At 41.8% G+C, this 15,728-nt stretch overlaps 1 protein-coding gene across 1 annotated transcript in view; it reads right to left on the reverse strand.

Moving 5' to 3' along the window:
- LOC122797894 (zinc finger protein 1 homolog) overlaps positions 1 to 15,728 on the reverse strand; it is a 192,116-nt gene that overhangs the window by 1,910 nt on the left and 174,478 nt on the right. The gene's annotated exons all lie outside the window — the stretch shown is intronic.

The following is a 15,728-nucleotide window of genomic DNA, read 5'->3' on the forward strand; positions in this document are numbered from 1 at the left end:
ACACTATGTTCATAGTTTAATACATCTGCTGTTTGCAACACAAACTTGAGGCAGTTACCACTGCTTAAGGTAAGTGTTGAGAAAAAGGAGAGGGGAGGCAGTGTAGGGGAAATGTCAAAAGCAAGAGCAGACAAATTAGAAGGGGTAACATCAAGGGCAAAGCCAGAGTGTTTTAACATGTAGCTTCAGCCTTCCTTTAAACAGCGGGAAGGAGGGAAGTGCAGTTAGATCTGCAGACAAATTAGAAGGGGTAACAGCAAGGGCAAAGCCAAAGTGTTTTAATATGTAGCTTCAGCCTTCCTTTAAAGAGCGGGAAGGAGGGAAGTGCAGTTAGATCTGCAGACAAATTAGAAGGGGTAACATCAAGGGCAAAGCCAGAGTGTTTTAATATGTAGCTTCAGCCTTCCTTTAAAGAGCGGGAAGGAGGGAAGTGCAGTTAGATCTGCAGACAAATTAGAAGGGGTAACATCAAGGGCAAAGCCAGAGTGTTTTAATATGTAGCTTCAGCCTTCCTTTAAAGAGCGGGAAGGAGGGAAGTGCAGTTAGATCTGCAGACAAATTAGAAAGGGTAACATCAAGGGCAAAGCCAGAGTGTTTTAATATGTAGCTTCAGCCTTCCTTTAAAGAGCGGGAAGGAGGGAAGTGCAGTTAGATCTGCAGACAAATTAGAAGGGGTAACATCAAGGGCAAAGCCAGAGTGTTTTAATATGTAGCTTCAGCCTTCCTTTAAAGAGCGGGAAGGAGGGAAGTGCAGTTAGATCTGCAGACAAATTAGAAGGGGTAACATCAAGGGCAAAGCCAGAGTGTTTTAATATGTAGCTTCAGCCCTCCTTTAAAGAGCGGGAAGGAGGGAAGTGCAGTTAGATCTGCAGACAAATTAGAAGGGGTAACATCAAGGGCAAAGCCAGAGTGTTTTAATATGTAGCTTCAGCCTTCCTTTAAAGAGCGGGAAGGAGGGAAGTGCAGTTAGATCTGCAGACAAATTGGCTTTGCCCTTGCTGTTACCCTATCTAATGTGTTTTAAGATGTAGCTTGAGCCTTTTTTTAAAAAGCAGGAAGGAGGGAAGTGCAGTTGTATCTGATGGCAACATGTTCCAATGTTTTCCAGCAGTATTTGAAAACAAGGAATCACCTGCCAAGTTATTAGACTTGCTAATGCTAGCTAGGAGTTTAGTGGAAGAGCGTAAGAAATTGAGGTTTGTATAGGGGGTAATAAGGTTAGAGAGTATCAGTGTGTTGTTAGGTTTGTAGAAAATCTTATGAACAAAAGTAAGTTGGGAAAGTAGCAAGATGTTTTGTAGTTCAAGCCAGTCTAGCTGCTGTAGGTTCAGACAATGATGAGTTCTAAAGGGGTTTCCAGTGGTAAATTTGGCAATATTATTATAGGAGTTAGCTAGATTAGTAAGATTATTTTTCTTTAGGTTAGTAAATATGGGGGAAGCATAGAGAAGAGTGGAGACTAGATGGGAGTGGGCAATGGTAGTTCTGGCTATAGGGGTTAAGAAGGGTTTTATTTTATACAGGGAGCCCAATTTTCTATTTACACTTTTTATTGTGTTGTTTATACGATTGTCAAATGTTAGGTTGTTGTCAATGATGACTCCTAATAGTTTGGTGGTAGAGTCAGGGTTTATAATGGTGCCATTATTTGACTTGATAGAGAAATTGATTGGGGGGGGGGGACTTACTGGTAGGTGAGAAGAGTAAGAGCTTGTTTTTTTTTTTTGCATTCAAAAGGAGGCAACGTTTTAAAAAACATTCCTCGACTAAGTTAAATACTGTCTGGGTTAGGGATTGTAGTTCAGATATGGAGTTGGCAGAACATATGAGTGTGGAGTCATATGCATACTGTATACAGGTAGCTTGAGGGATTTCTAAGTGAAGGCTGTTGATGAACACTGAGAATAGAAGTGGACCAAGAATAGAGCCCTGAGGGACTCCAATGGAGACTGGCAGGTGGGGAGATAGTTTATTCTCCCAGAAGACTGCTTGTTGCCTATTGTTAAGGTAGTACTTAAACCAGAGAACAGCCTTGTAGTCAACAGCAAGGGATTCAAGAGTTTTTAGGAGTATGGGGTGGTTGACCATGTCAAAGGCTTTTGACAGATCAATAAAGAGTGCTGATGAGAGAATGTTGTTATTTCGGTTTTTATTGATGGAGTCGGTGAAGGATAGGAGGGCTGTGGTGGTACTATGAAATGGCCTAAAACCATGCTGACAGTTAGCTAGTTTGTTATGTTGGATAAAGTGGGTAATTAGTTGCTGGTGAATTCATTTTTCCATAATTTTTGCTAATGGTGATAAGAGAGCAATAGGCCTATAGTTGGAATAATCGATGGATTTGCCACCTTTATGTAAAGGGATAATGTGGGAGATTTTCCAGATATCCGGGACAATTCCTTCATTTATACTTCTGTTTATAATGATGGATACAGGTTAAGCAACTGTTTTAGCTGTTTGTTGCAGGTATTTAGATGGTAGTTGATCAGCAGAAGGGGTACACGGCTTAAGTTTCTGTATAAGTTTTTGGATGTATGAGGTTGCGACAGGTTGTAATTGGAATGAGGGGAGGGTATCAGGTAAAGAGGTTGGCAGATTAGAGTAGTTTGTGGAAAGTTGACAGGCTAGAGAGTTTATGGTGTCAGTAAAAAGGTGTTAAAGGCATTGGCGGTTTGAAGGGAGGTATTGTTTTCAGCTCCTAGAGGAGGTGGTGTGCTGGAGTGCCCTGGGTGTAAGAGTTTATTAATGCTAGACCAGAACTTCTGTGGATTGTTATGGTGAGATTGCTGTAGTTTACAGTAGTAGTTTTTTTTTTGTCAGTAAGTATAGGTTTTTTTGTAGTATTTCTTAGCTGTCTAAATGTTTGATGGTCTAAGATATTTTTGGATGCTCTCTACTTGGCCCATGATTTATTCCTGAGCAATATGAGTTGTCTAGTTTCTTTTGAAAGCCAGGGGGCAGGTTTGAACTTAATTCTGATAGATCGTTTGAGAGCATGCTTGTCAAGGATAGTTAAGAATTTAGAGTTAAAATATTTCACGGCCTCCTCAAGAGGGAGAGTTTTTAGAGGGTACCAGTTGCAGGCATTAAGTTCATTTTGGAAAAAGACAGGGTTAAAGTGTTTGTTGGTTCAAGAGATTTTGTACGCAGGGGTGTTATGTTATGCAAACATTATAAAAATGTGCTTTACATGAGAACATTAGAAATTTACAAAAGGCTTGAGAATGAAGTTTATATAAATATTACAATAATGTGTATAACATGCAGTACAAAAGTTTTTTTTTTTTTTTAATCAAATAAAGAGAAAGAGATGCAAATGAAATGGGACACTTGCAATCGGTGGGTGTTAAAAGTGTGAGAGGTAGTGAGGTGGGATATAAGTGGGATCATTGCAGTGATAGGTGTTGGCATTTAGGAGAAAAGTTTTAAGTTTGGATTTAAAGAGATTTATGTTAGAAATGATTCTAATGTTAAGGGGGAGATTGTCCATGCATGGAAAATACTATGTTTGTAACCAATGTTTTTGTTTGGTTTACAGCTGTCTAGAAGGAACTGGTCAGAGCTGAGGAGAGTTTCAGGAGGAGTATAACGTGATATTAGTGAGGATAGAGCAGGACAGCAAAGGGGTTTTAAGAGTATGAGTCATTTGCAGCTAGAAGTAAAGCGGGTGCTGGGGAAGTCAAGGCACTGGAGTTGTTTTAGTGCATTGCAGTGATGAGATTTGTAAGTCTGGTTACTAGCAAATCTTGAAACACTATTGTATAATTGACAGAGTTTAGCCAAAAGGGTAGATTGTTGATATGAAAAAATGGAGGAGGCATAACATAGACATGGAAGGAGGAAGGCCTGAGCAAGTTTCTGCCTACAGTCAGGGGCTTTACAGTCAGGGGCTAGGTATTTTTTATGTCTGTAGATTAGGCCGAGTTTTTGATTGATCTTTTTGATACAGTGCTGAATATGGGAGTAACAAAAGGAGATACTGCCAGCCCAGCTACATTTTGTAAGTGGTTGTGTGTCATTTGTGAATGTCAAAATGCTCATATAAGATGCTTGTGTTACAGATATATTAGAACTGTATGCCATGTTGTACAGATATGCATGCTGAAGAAATATTTTGTAAAGTACTGAGCAGACATGTATATGCACTATTGTAACTGTTTAAGGAAATGAACTCGCAAGTTGAGGTTGAGTTAATTTAGGGCTGGGCAATAAGAAAAAGAGATGTTATCTTTCAGTTTCAGTGCAACAGGAGACATAATGTCTAGAACTAGAAGTTTTTTGTATTGTCTTTAAATGTGGGGGAATGTTAAATTATTTTACGAATTCCACCACTTGCCAAAAGATCTGAGGTCTATGTGTTTTCACAGGTGGATGCTAAATGCTACCAGCTGCAGTGGGGGTCTTCACCTGGGTGTCTCTTACAGTGTTTTAAGTTAACACCTGAAGCTCATGGGAAAACATTTTGTGAGCATAGACACAATGGAGATGAAAGTGTGTGTGTGACTATACTGCTGAACTAAGCACTTATTTTTCATAGGTAGGTGAGTGGGTGTCAGGTCACCACTTCTGAAGGGCAGGCTGACCTTTTGGTGAGGGGACAAGCCCTTAATAGTTTGCACGAGGACATGAGAGTCGGGTTGGCAGATAGGGAAAGCAGGACCGCAGATGAGTTGGGGAAAAAATGGAGACCTATACCTAGCAATCAGGGCATCACTGTACAAGAAAGGGTTACCCAATGCTGCTTATGGGTCAAAAGGAACCCATGGTGGGCAGCCTAAACCACTCCAACAGAGTCCGCCAGTAACAGGGCAAGCCACTAGTCCAGGTACATGTCCAGAATCAAGGGTTACATGTTTTAAAAGCAACTAGTGGGGCCATGTAGCATATACAGTGGATACAAAAAGTGTACACACCCCTGTTAAAATGCCAGGTTTTCGTGATATAAAAAAATGAGACCACAATAATCATTTCAATACTTTTCCCACCTTTAATGTGACCTATAACCTATACAATTCAATTGAAAAACAAACAAATCTGTTAGGGGAGAAATATAAAAAATAACAAATGTACAATATGCTGGTTGCATAAGTGTGCACACCCTTAAACTAATACTTTGTGGAATCACCTTTTGATTTAATTACAGCATTCAGTCTTTTTGGGTAGGAGTCTATCAGCATGACACATCATGACTTGGCAATATTGCCCACTCTTCCTTGCAAAAGCACTCCAAATCTGTCAGATTGCGAAGGCATCTCTTGTGCACAGCCCTCCAAGTCACTCCACAGATTTTCTATTGGATTTAGGTCTGGGCTCTGGCTGAGCCATTCCAAAACTTTAATTTTCTTCTGGTGAAGCCATTATTTTGCTGATTTGGATGTATGCTTGTGGTTACTGTCGTGTTGAAAGGTGAAATTCCTCTTCATCTTCAGCTTTCTAGCAGATGCCTGAAGGTTTTGGGACAAAATTAATGGGTATTTGGAACTGTTCATAATGCCCTCCACCTGACTAAAAGCCCCAGTTGCAACTGAAGAAAAGCAACCCCAAAGCATGATACTGCCACCACCATGCTTCACCGTGGTGATGGTGTTCTTTTGGCGATGCAAAGTGCTGTTTTTGCGCCAAACGTACCTTTTGGAGTTGTGGCCAAAAAGTTCAACCTTGGTCTCATCAGACCATAACACATTTTCCCCACATATGATTGGGAGACTTTATGTATTGTTTTGCAAATTTTAGCCAGACCTGGATGTTTTTCTGTGTAAGAAAAGACTTCCATCTTGCAACCCTACCTCATAGTCCAGACATATGGAGACTACTGGAGATTGTCACATGTACTACATAACCAGTACTTGCCAGAAATACCTGCAGCTCCTTTACTGTTGCTGTAGGTCTCTTGGCAGCCACCCTGATCAGTTTTCATCTTGTCTTTTCATCAGTTTTGGAGGGATGTCCAGTTCTTTGCAACGTCACTGTTGTCCCATATTTTCTCTACTTTTTGATGACTGTCTTCACTGTGTTCCATGGTACATCCAATGCTGTGGAAATTTTTTGCAGCCTTCTCCTGACTGATACCTTTCAACAAGGAGATCCCTTTGATGTTTTGTAAGCTCTCTGCGAACCATGGCTTTTGCTGTAGCAGACAACTGAGTAAATGTCAGGAAAATCCTACTAGGACAGCTGAACTTTATTTGAGGTTAATCAGAGTCTCTTTAATTGATGGCGGGTGTGTACCCAAGAATACTGAATGCTGTAATTAAGTCAAAAGGGGCTTCAACAAAGTATTAGTTTAAGGGTATGCACACTTATGCCGCCAGCGTATTCTACGCTTTTTTATTTTTTATATTTTTCCCCCTAATAGATTTGTTTGTTTTTCAATTGAATTGTACAGGTTATAGGTCACATTAAGGGGGGGGGGTTGAAATGATTTAATGTGGTCTCATTATTTATATCACAAAACTTGGCATTTAACATGGGGTGTGTAATGTTTTTATATCCACTGTAGATGTCCACGGAGGCAAGGTGGGGAACAAAAGGTGGGAGAGCCAGTAAGTGGGAATGACAGAATGCCAGCAATAAGTTGTCTGGAAACAAGGGCACCAAACTACCACAAGAGGTTATATTGTATTTTAATAGATGGAAAAGAGGCCACTTCTAAGAGAGACACACCCTCTGACCTAACCATTGTGAAGCCTGCAATGATTAAAGAGGAGTACTACTTGCTTGTGCAGCCTACTCCAGTCAGAGTTTTAGGGGGGACCCCATTCCAAATACCTTTGGTTAGAGTTCACCTTGACTGGGAGGGTGGAAAAGGAAGCAAGCAGGTTTGTTTGAGGATATCCCTGCAGATGTCCTGATAGGGAATGATTCTGACAATGCAGATGTCCTGATAGGGAATGATTCTGACAATGCAGTACCTAGTGTGCATACAGTTAGGCTTGGAGACAAGACTGTGGGTCTGGTAGCCTGGGAGGGACCCAGACAGACCACAGACTTAAAGCCAGGACTGGTGTTGTGGTTACTTCAGGGATGTAGCTACCCTGTAGCAATGAGACTGAAGGTGAGCCACAGCTGCTTGTGGGTATTTATGTTCCCTTGGACAGAGTGACTGCAAGGGTAGGGGTGAGTAGTAGTACCCAGGCTGATAGTGAGGCACCGCAGTCAGAGGATGCCAGACTTCCTGTGGAAGGGGAGCTAGGAAGGGTTACAAAGACAGAGTTCAGACAGGCTCACCTCTCAGACCCTACATTACAAGGCCTGAGGGAAGTAGCTAGTGAGGTACCTGATTCTCAAGGGGAAGGGGGAATCTGTATACTGGGACAGAGGGTTACTCTACAGAGAGTGGACCCCTGAGGGAGGGCTAGAGGGTGAGAGAATACAGCAGGAGCCTACCATTTGGCACTTCTAGCCATAGCCCATGATATTCACTTTGCAGGTCACATGGGCATAAAGCATACCAACAGACGTATTATGCAGAACCTTTATTGGTCTGGGATTTCTAGAGATGTAACAGGGTACTGGAGGACCTGTGAGCAGTGCCAAAAGGGTAGGCAAGACAGGAGACAAGGTCAAAGCTCCTTTGATGCCTTTGCCTGTGATTGAGGAGCCATTTCAGAGGATAGCTACAGATATTGTGGGACCCATGAGTAACCCATGTTCCACAGGGAAGAAGTAAATCCTAGTGGTAGTAGATTATGCTACCAGATACCCTGAAGCGGTAGCCCTATCCTCCACTGAGACAAAAAAAGGGGGCAAATGCTTTGTTAGAGATTTTCAGCAGGGTAGGTTTCCCAAAACAAATACTGACTGACAGAGGTGCCAATTTCATCATGCTGGCTTTTCAGTGGAAGCACTGTGGGGTGAAGTACATAAAGACCACCCCCTACCATCCCAAGACTAATGGTCTTTTTTTTTTTCTCTAATAATTGTTATTAGAATAATTTCAAACCAAAGATGAACAACAGAACTATTCAGTAACAATGAACTGGCTATATCAATATCAAACAAAATAAGACAGGAATTCATTTTCTTAACTAAAAAACAAACATATAAAAAGACTAATGGTATTGTTGAGAGGTTAGATTCTACACTCAAGACTGTGCTACGGGCATTGGCAGATCAATTTAAGAGGGAGTGGGGCAAATATTTACCCCATCTGTTGTTTGCTTACAGGGAGGTTCACCAGGATTCTACAGGTTTTTCACCTTTTGAGTTGCTGTATGGGCATAGGGTGAGGGGACCTCTTGATTTGATTCATGATGAGTGGGAGGGTGAGTGTGAATCGCACAAGGAGCCTGTTGTGACATATGTTCTGAACCCCAAGACAAGGCTCAGGGAACTCATGGGCTTGGCACAGTAGAACCTGGCAGAAGCTCAACAGCTAAGAAGGTATGTATGACAGGAATGTACGAGCTAGAGAGTATGCTGTAGGGCAACAGGTTATGGTTCTCATTCCTGTCGGACACAAAAACCTGCAGGAAGGCTTGGGAGGGACCCTTCGAAGTGGTAATGAAGGTCAGTGATGTTAACTACCTGACAAAACTGCTAGGCAGGAGACAGGGGCATAAACTGTACCATGTCAACACGATAGAGAGGCCCTTGTGATGAGTATTTGCAGTGGATGGCAGGAAGAATTTGAGGGGATCTGGTGACGATCTCAGGGAGGCTCAGACCGACACCTCATTGGTAGGGGTAGCAATGTGCCAGTAATTATCCCCCACTGAGGTTTGAGAAGTCCGAGCAATGTTACAGGGTTTGGGGACATGTTCACTGGGAAACCACTGTGCACCCACCTGGTGCAGCACCATGTGGATACAGGACCCCAAAGACCTATTAAGCAGGCCTCTTATAGGGTGCCTGAAAAGGTCAAATAGACACTGAGGGAGGAGATACAGGAAATATAAGAACTAGTGGTAATCCAGGAGTTCAGTAGTCCCTGGGCTTCCCCAGTGGTGCTGGTACCAAAGAAGGATGGCACCACCAGGTTCTGTGTGAACTAAAGGAAATTAAATAGTTACATATAATTACATGCTTACCACATGCCTAGGACAGATGATGCCCTAGAGCAGATGGGTGGTGTTAAGTATCTTACACCACTGATCTTACCAAGGGTTACTGGCAGGTGCCCTTGACTCCCAGAGCTAGAGAGAGGTCAGCCTTTGTGATTCCTTAAGGCTTGTATGAGTTCACGAAGATGCCCTTTGGGATGAAAAATGCCCCAGCAACTTTCCAGAGTCTGGCAGATCATATCCTATTAGGAGCTGGAGATTTTGTCCTTGCTTACCTGGATGATATTGCCATCTACAGCCATTCCTGGCAAGAGCACCTTTAGCATGTCAAGAATGTGCTGGGCAGACTACACACGGCAGGGTTGACCATTAAGCCCAGTAAATGTCAGGTGGGTATGGCAGAGGTCTCCTACCTGGGATATAGAGTGGTAAGATCAGACTAGAACCTGCCAAAGAGGAAGCCATTCTGGCATGGCCTGCCACTGTTACCAAAAAGCAGGTGAGGGCATTCTCAGGGACAGCAGGGTACTACAGAAACTTGGCCCCAGTTATAGTACGACAGCTGCTCCTCCCACAGACTTAACATGTGAACCCCAGCATGTGAGCAGGCATTCCAGAAGCTTAAAGTAGCTTTGGGAGGACCCCCTGGGTTAGCCAGTGGACATTACAGCAAACAATTTGTTGTACAGGTGGATGCTTAAACCATTGGGTGGGGGCTGTATTCAGCCAGGTTTCCTCAGAGGGAGAAGAGCACCCAGTAGTACATCTCAGCCATAGGCTCCAACCCAGGGAGGAATGCTATGCAGCTGCAGAAAAGGAATGCCTAGCCATAGTGTAGGCACTGCAGAAACTTCAGCCTTATCTGTATGGAAGGAAATTTACTGTAGTTACAGGCTACAGTCCCTTAACATTGCTACACTGAGCCAGCCAGCAAAATGCCAAGTTACTAAGGTGAAGCCTAGGGTTGCATGCATATGATATGACAGTGCAGCACCGGAGTGGGGTTAGCAATGCCAACACAGATGGGCCCTGAAGACAGGGAATGGGGTAAGGTATTCCCAGATAGGCTCAACCCTCTCAAGCAACGTTTCTCAAGGGTCACTTGAAAAACTAGCTTGAGTCTTCGGGGGGGGGGAGTGTAACAAAAGGAGATATTGCCAGCCCAGCTATCTGGAATTTTGTAAGTGGTTGTGTGTCATTTGTGAATGTCAACATTCTCATGTAAGATGCTTGCGGTACAGATGCATTAGAACTGTATGTCATATTGTACAGACATGCGTGCTGAAGAGATATTTTGTAAAGTACTGAGCAGAAATGTATATGCACTATTGTAACTGTTTAGATGTATGTATTTTAACAGTGGAGACTGAAACATAGGAGATTAACTTGCAAAACTTCAGAGGATTGGTTGAGGTTGAGTTACCTAATGGCTGGGCCATAAACAAAAGAGATGTTATCTTTCAGTGTCAGTGCAACAGGAAACAATGTCTAGAACTAGAACTTTTTGTATTGTCTTTAAATGGGGAGGAATGTAAATTATTTTACAACTTCCACCATTTGCCAAAAGATCTGAGGTCCATGTGTTTTCACAGGTGGATGCTAAATGCTACCAGCTGCAGTGGGGGTTTTCACCTGGAATAGTCAGATGATAAGAAGAAATGTCATGCTGCATGCAGTAATATTTGAAATATTAGTTTAAGAAGTCTCTGAGAGAGAGACTGGGCATTTTGTCTTTGGCCTGATAAGAACATCCACTTACCACATCTGCCTGTTGGCTCTGTAAGCAAGTCAACTAGGGTACAGTAATTTCTCTTAGATTCAGACAGGAATATAGTGAAGTATACCTTGGATGTTTTCTTTATTTATTTGAGACTGTCCTGCAATGTTGTTTTAAATATTTCCTGTGATTTTAAGCTCTGATGTAATTGTGATTATTTACAGAGTAATTTCTTGTACTTTTATTATTTTTTATTAAATATATCTAAACCTTTCATTGTGGATGACATTTGTGAGACATATCTAAGTTCTGAGAGTACTTGCATATTTATTTGGTGACACTGTAGACCACTCCTAATAGCCTTGCTCTTGGTCAAACTATCATTTGGATTAACATTACACAGCAAGATTGGACACCCTTTGCTAAGGTCTTAAAGTAGCTGATACACAGTAGCTGGTGGCAGTAAAACCTACCTTATAGTCTGGGCAGAAGGAGGCATAGCTAGTAAATCTGTGCCAGCCTTTCCCAGGTGTGTGTGTGTGTGTGTTTGTGTATAAATCAAATCTCAAAGAGTGTGTGCGTCAGCTACTTGGACAGGGACACAAAGCACTGGTTGGACAGAGAGGGTGATGGAGGTCTTGGTGTGGCCACTCAGCTGAGATCACAAACCTATAGCTGTACCAGTGGGCAGTCTTCCTGGGGATCTGGAGAAAGAGGAGAAACTAGCCCCAGACTGACTGTGGTCTCTTGTGTGGTCTTAAGGGAAATTGCACTTTACTGTGTTTTTACTTGTCATTCCTCTCAATGTATGTCCGCTAGTGGTGAGGACTGTGGCTCCTGATTACTGGGCCAATGGTGGGGCATCACAATGGGTATCAAACTTTAATTGGTCATCGATAATAACACCAAGAAGTTTTGTATGTGGGTGAGGTTATATGATGGTATTGTTAAGAGAAGAAATGGTGCAGGTTGTTTTGAAATTAGAGAGGGTTTTTGGAAGAAAGAATAGTAGCTTTGTTTTTTTGGGATTTAGAATTAGTTGGTTGTCAGTTAACCATTTTTCTACAGATAGGAAGCAATGTTCAGTAGTACAGAGAGGGTTAGAGAAACTGTCAGAGGAGGTAATAAGGGTAGAGTCGTCTGCATATTGTTATCAGGGAGGATGCTGTACAGAAAGTATGCAGTTGGTTTGTGAAAATATTAAAGAGTAGATGGCCAAGAATCGATCCTTGAGGCACCCTAGCTTGGACTAGTAAGTAAGGGGAGCAGGTACCCTGCCATCTTACTGATTGTTGTCTAATAGTGAGATAGCTAGTGAACCATTTAATAGTAGAGGGAGAAAAGTTGAGTTGTGATAGTTTATCCAGAAGTGTGGCGTGTGATACAGTATTGAATGCTTTAAAAGGTCAAGAAAGAGGCAAGAAACCAGTACATTTTTGTACATGGCTTCGGCAACGGTTTGAGTAAAGGACAGTAGGGCATTAGATGCACTATGATAAGGTTTGAAATCATGCTGCATAGGGGTTAGGAGGTTATTATCCAGAGGGTACTTAAGCTGTGTGTGAATGGATTTTTCAAGGAGTTTAGATAGTGGAGAGAGGATAGCAATAGGTCTTGTAGATGGATGGTTCATTGCCGTTGCCTCCTTTGTATAATGGAGTGATCAACAATGATTTCCATACATCTGGGATGGTAGATTCTTGAATAGATATACTGATCAGGATACAGATGGGGTAGGCTATTCAGTGAGCAGCTAGTTTAAGAATGGGGGGGTTGTCAGAAGAGGGGGAGCATGGCTTCAGCTTAAGCAGGAGAGATTTGACTAAGATGTCAGGATGGGGTCGAGTGCGAAACAGAGAGTACTGGTGAAATGTGGCGTGGGGGTGTGTGTTTATTGTTCTGACCATTGTGGGTGAGTTTGTGAATAGATTCAATGAAGTATTAATTTAGAAGAGTGGCAGTTTCAAAAGGGGGGTTTTGTCAGGGTAGGGGTTGGGGTAGAAGGGTTATTAATAGAGTGCCAGAATTTTTTAAGGTTAGACTTATGGGTGAGTTCGGCATTGGAGTAGAATTTTTTCTTGATGTGTTTTTAGCCAGATTACATAGTTGTTTATAGGTTTGGAGAAGAGAAGGTGTTTTATTTTTATTCCATTGTTTCCAGGTGCGGTCTCTTTTTTCATAAGAGTGAGTGTACCTTTTGAGAACCAGGGGATGGGTTGTTTTGATTCTTACTTTTCTGATCAGTGCCAGGGAGTCAATGATTGAGAGAAAAGTGTAACTGAAATGAAGGACAGCATCAGTTAGAGGGATGCGTTTCAGAATTGACCAGTCTATAGAGTTTAGCATGTAATTAAAGGTTTCACTGTTAAAAGTGGTGAGATTGTCACAATCTTTAAGAGATGGTATTTAGGTATCTGAACAGTGTGCCTAAGAACTCAGATAGGAAGGTGGTCGCTAAGGGAGTCTGGTAGGATAGTAGGGTTTTGATACAGGTTAGGGTCAATTGTTAGGATCCAGCCAAGTGGAGCTACTATTACTGTTTTTAGTGAATCTAGTAGGTGCAGTAAGTACCTAATGAAAGCCATGTATGTTGATGGTGAGAGATGGTTGTAGATAGTTTTAGCTAGTCAATGTTAACGTCTCCTAACAGAATGGTTTCATAGCTGATATTGAGGATAGGTAGTTCGGTGGGGTGGCCAGATGGATAATAAAACTTTCCTCATGGCCACCTTTAGTTAGCATGGAGAAAGGATGAGAGGTAATCAATAATGACCTTTAAAGTGTTTGTCACTCAGGAGGTTTTCAAATGAATGGAGGGTATCTGTGCTTTTACTTCCTCCCCATTATGCCCGACTAATACATGAGTTTAGTAAAGTTCATGCTGTATGAGGTCAAAGGCCTTGGCAAGGTCAGTTAATGCTGATCCTGTTAGCAGGCCTTTATTAACATTTTGGAATACATTGTCAGCTAACGATGTAGAAAGCTGGAATAGTACTAAACCCTGTATAGAACCAATACCGATATAGAGATAGAATATACATTTCTTTTTCTAAGCTGTTAATTGCATGAAGGCCAGTTTTCAAAAATCTGTCAAAGTGTTGGTAATACTGATACTGGCCTAAAACTTCTGGCATTTTCTGGATTGGAAAGCTTAGCAACTGGCTTGACTGTGGCTTGTTTCCATTCTGTGGTCACTGTATTTTTGGTATAGGATGTACATGTGCCACACGGATTATATGTTCTTTGTATAACACAGTGAACTAGCACAGTTAGTCATCCAGCTCCTGGGAAAGCATCAGAGACTATTTGTCAATGCCTTTGGTTGCAAATAGTTTGAAGTTCAGTGAAGGTACATACAGAGGTGTTTCTGTTTGTGAGATAGGGAGTACATACAGAGGTGTTTCTGTTTGTGAAATGGAGAGAAGGGATGGCTGAAAAAGAAAGAGGGAAGTGTGGACAATTAAAAAGTCAGTACAATAAATGGTGCCTAAGGAGGTGAAACGGTCTGCTTTTAGATGGTTTTATATAAAAAGTGAGTGCCTGGTGATATTGCTGACATCCCAGAATGGTAACTGATTATTTTAAAGAAGTTTGTACCATCTAGTTGCTATTTTGTTTAGGTTTCTTAGAAAAATACTCTCTTATTTTCTGAAGCAGAAAGACGTCTACTGTAGCCAGGCTACATCTCTTTCTTTGTAAAGAGTCTTACGTTTTTAACTACTGGCGTAGGATTCTTTTAATTAGACTAGACACTTTGGGAAAATATTTGACTTACAGATGCAGTGGGATATTTTTGGAAGGTAGAATGGATGCTTATTTTTTTTTCTGTTCAATATTTGAAGCTGAGATTTGTTGTGTGCTTTAAGGCACAAAGTAGTTAATATGGGGGGAGCTTATAATTTGTGTGTGTTAGGGAAAATGTTATGGGGCAGAGATCACTGAACGTGGATGGTAGGACTTTGACTTCTGTGACTTTGTTTGGCATATTTATTAGTACGTCTGGAATGCAGTGATTATCTGAGATACAGGTTCTTGTATAATCTACTTTATCAGTTTGAAAGGGTCAAAGACGACAGAGGGCTCAGGTTAAAGTCTCCTACAATTATGATATCAGTAAGAGGTTTTGAGGGCTGTAGGATTTCAATAAGTAATAATTCGAATTTTGTGAGTTTAGCAGATGGGAGGGTGGTAGACACTAGAGTTCTTCTGTTGTATATTAGAACTTGGCAGCTGTGGACATGGCCATTTGATTATGTCTTTTTTTTTAGAAGTGATGTTTTAATGTTGTTCTGATTTACTGAGACTCCAGTCCTCCATGGTTTTTGGCTTGAACTTTACTAGGAAAATGAGGCAGTAATGAGATGCAAATAGTAATGAGGCAGGTAGCACTGTCACCTCACAGTAAGAAGTTCTCTGGTTCAGTTCTTGGCTGGGGCACCTTTCATGCAGTCTGCATGTTCTCCCTGTGTTCACATGGGTTTTCTCCAGGTGCTAGTGTCATACACCTCTTCTATGAAATGACAGGCTTTCTGAGGTGCTTGGTGCATCAGCCTGCACCCATGTGGCTATCAGGGCCCCATCTGGACCACAGGGTGAGACATGCCATAACAGGAAGGGTTACTATTCAGTCAATTGTCAGGTATTGTGTGCATGCAGTACATTGGGGTGTAGCACTAGTGTATCAGCACAACATTCTGGCAGTCTGCACGATACCCACATACTGCAAACAAGTTCGCTGTACCACCTCTTCCTGCATGGTAGGAATCCTCATAATAACCTAAGTGGTAAATGCAGACCGCTACAATACTGCTATCCATAGATATTCTCTATTTTTATTGAGAGAAAGACAGTTATTACTAATCATCCCTTCCTTATATGCCCCCTCCATTTTATGTTACCTAGGTGATGCAGGATGCCCACTTAAACCTTGGCTAATGACACCAGTCCATAACTTGCATGGAACTGTTGAGGTCTGCACTTACACCATCCTGTCTGAGAGATGGGCAATC

Source organism: Protopterus annectens, chromosome 3.part1, assembly GCF_019279795.1.
Source record: "Protopterus annectens isolate FY-2018-M chromosome 3.part1, PAN1.0, whole genome shotgun sequence".
Taxonomy (NCBI): Eukaryota; Metazoa; Chordata; order Ceratodontiformes; family Protopteridae; genus Protopterus; species Protopterus annectens.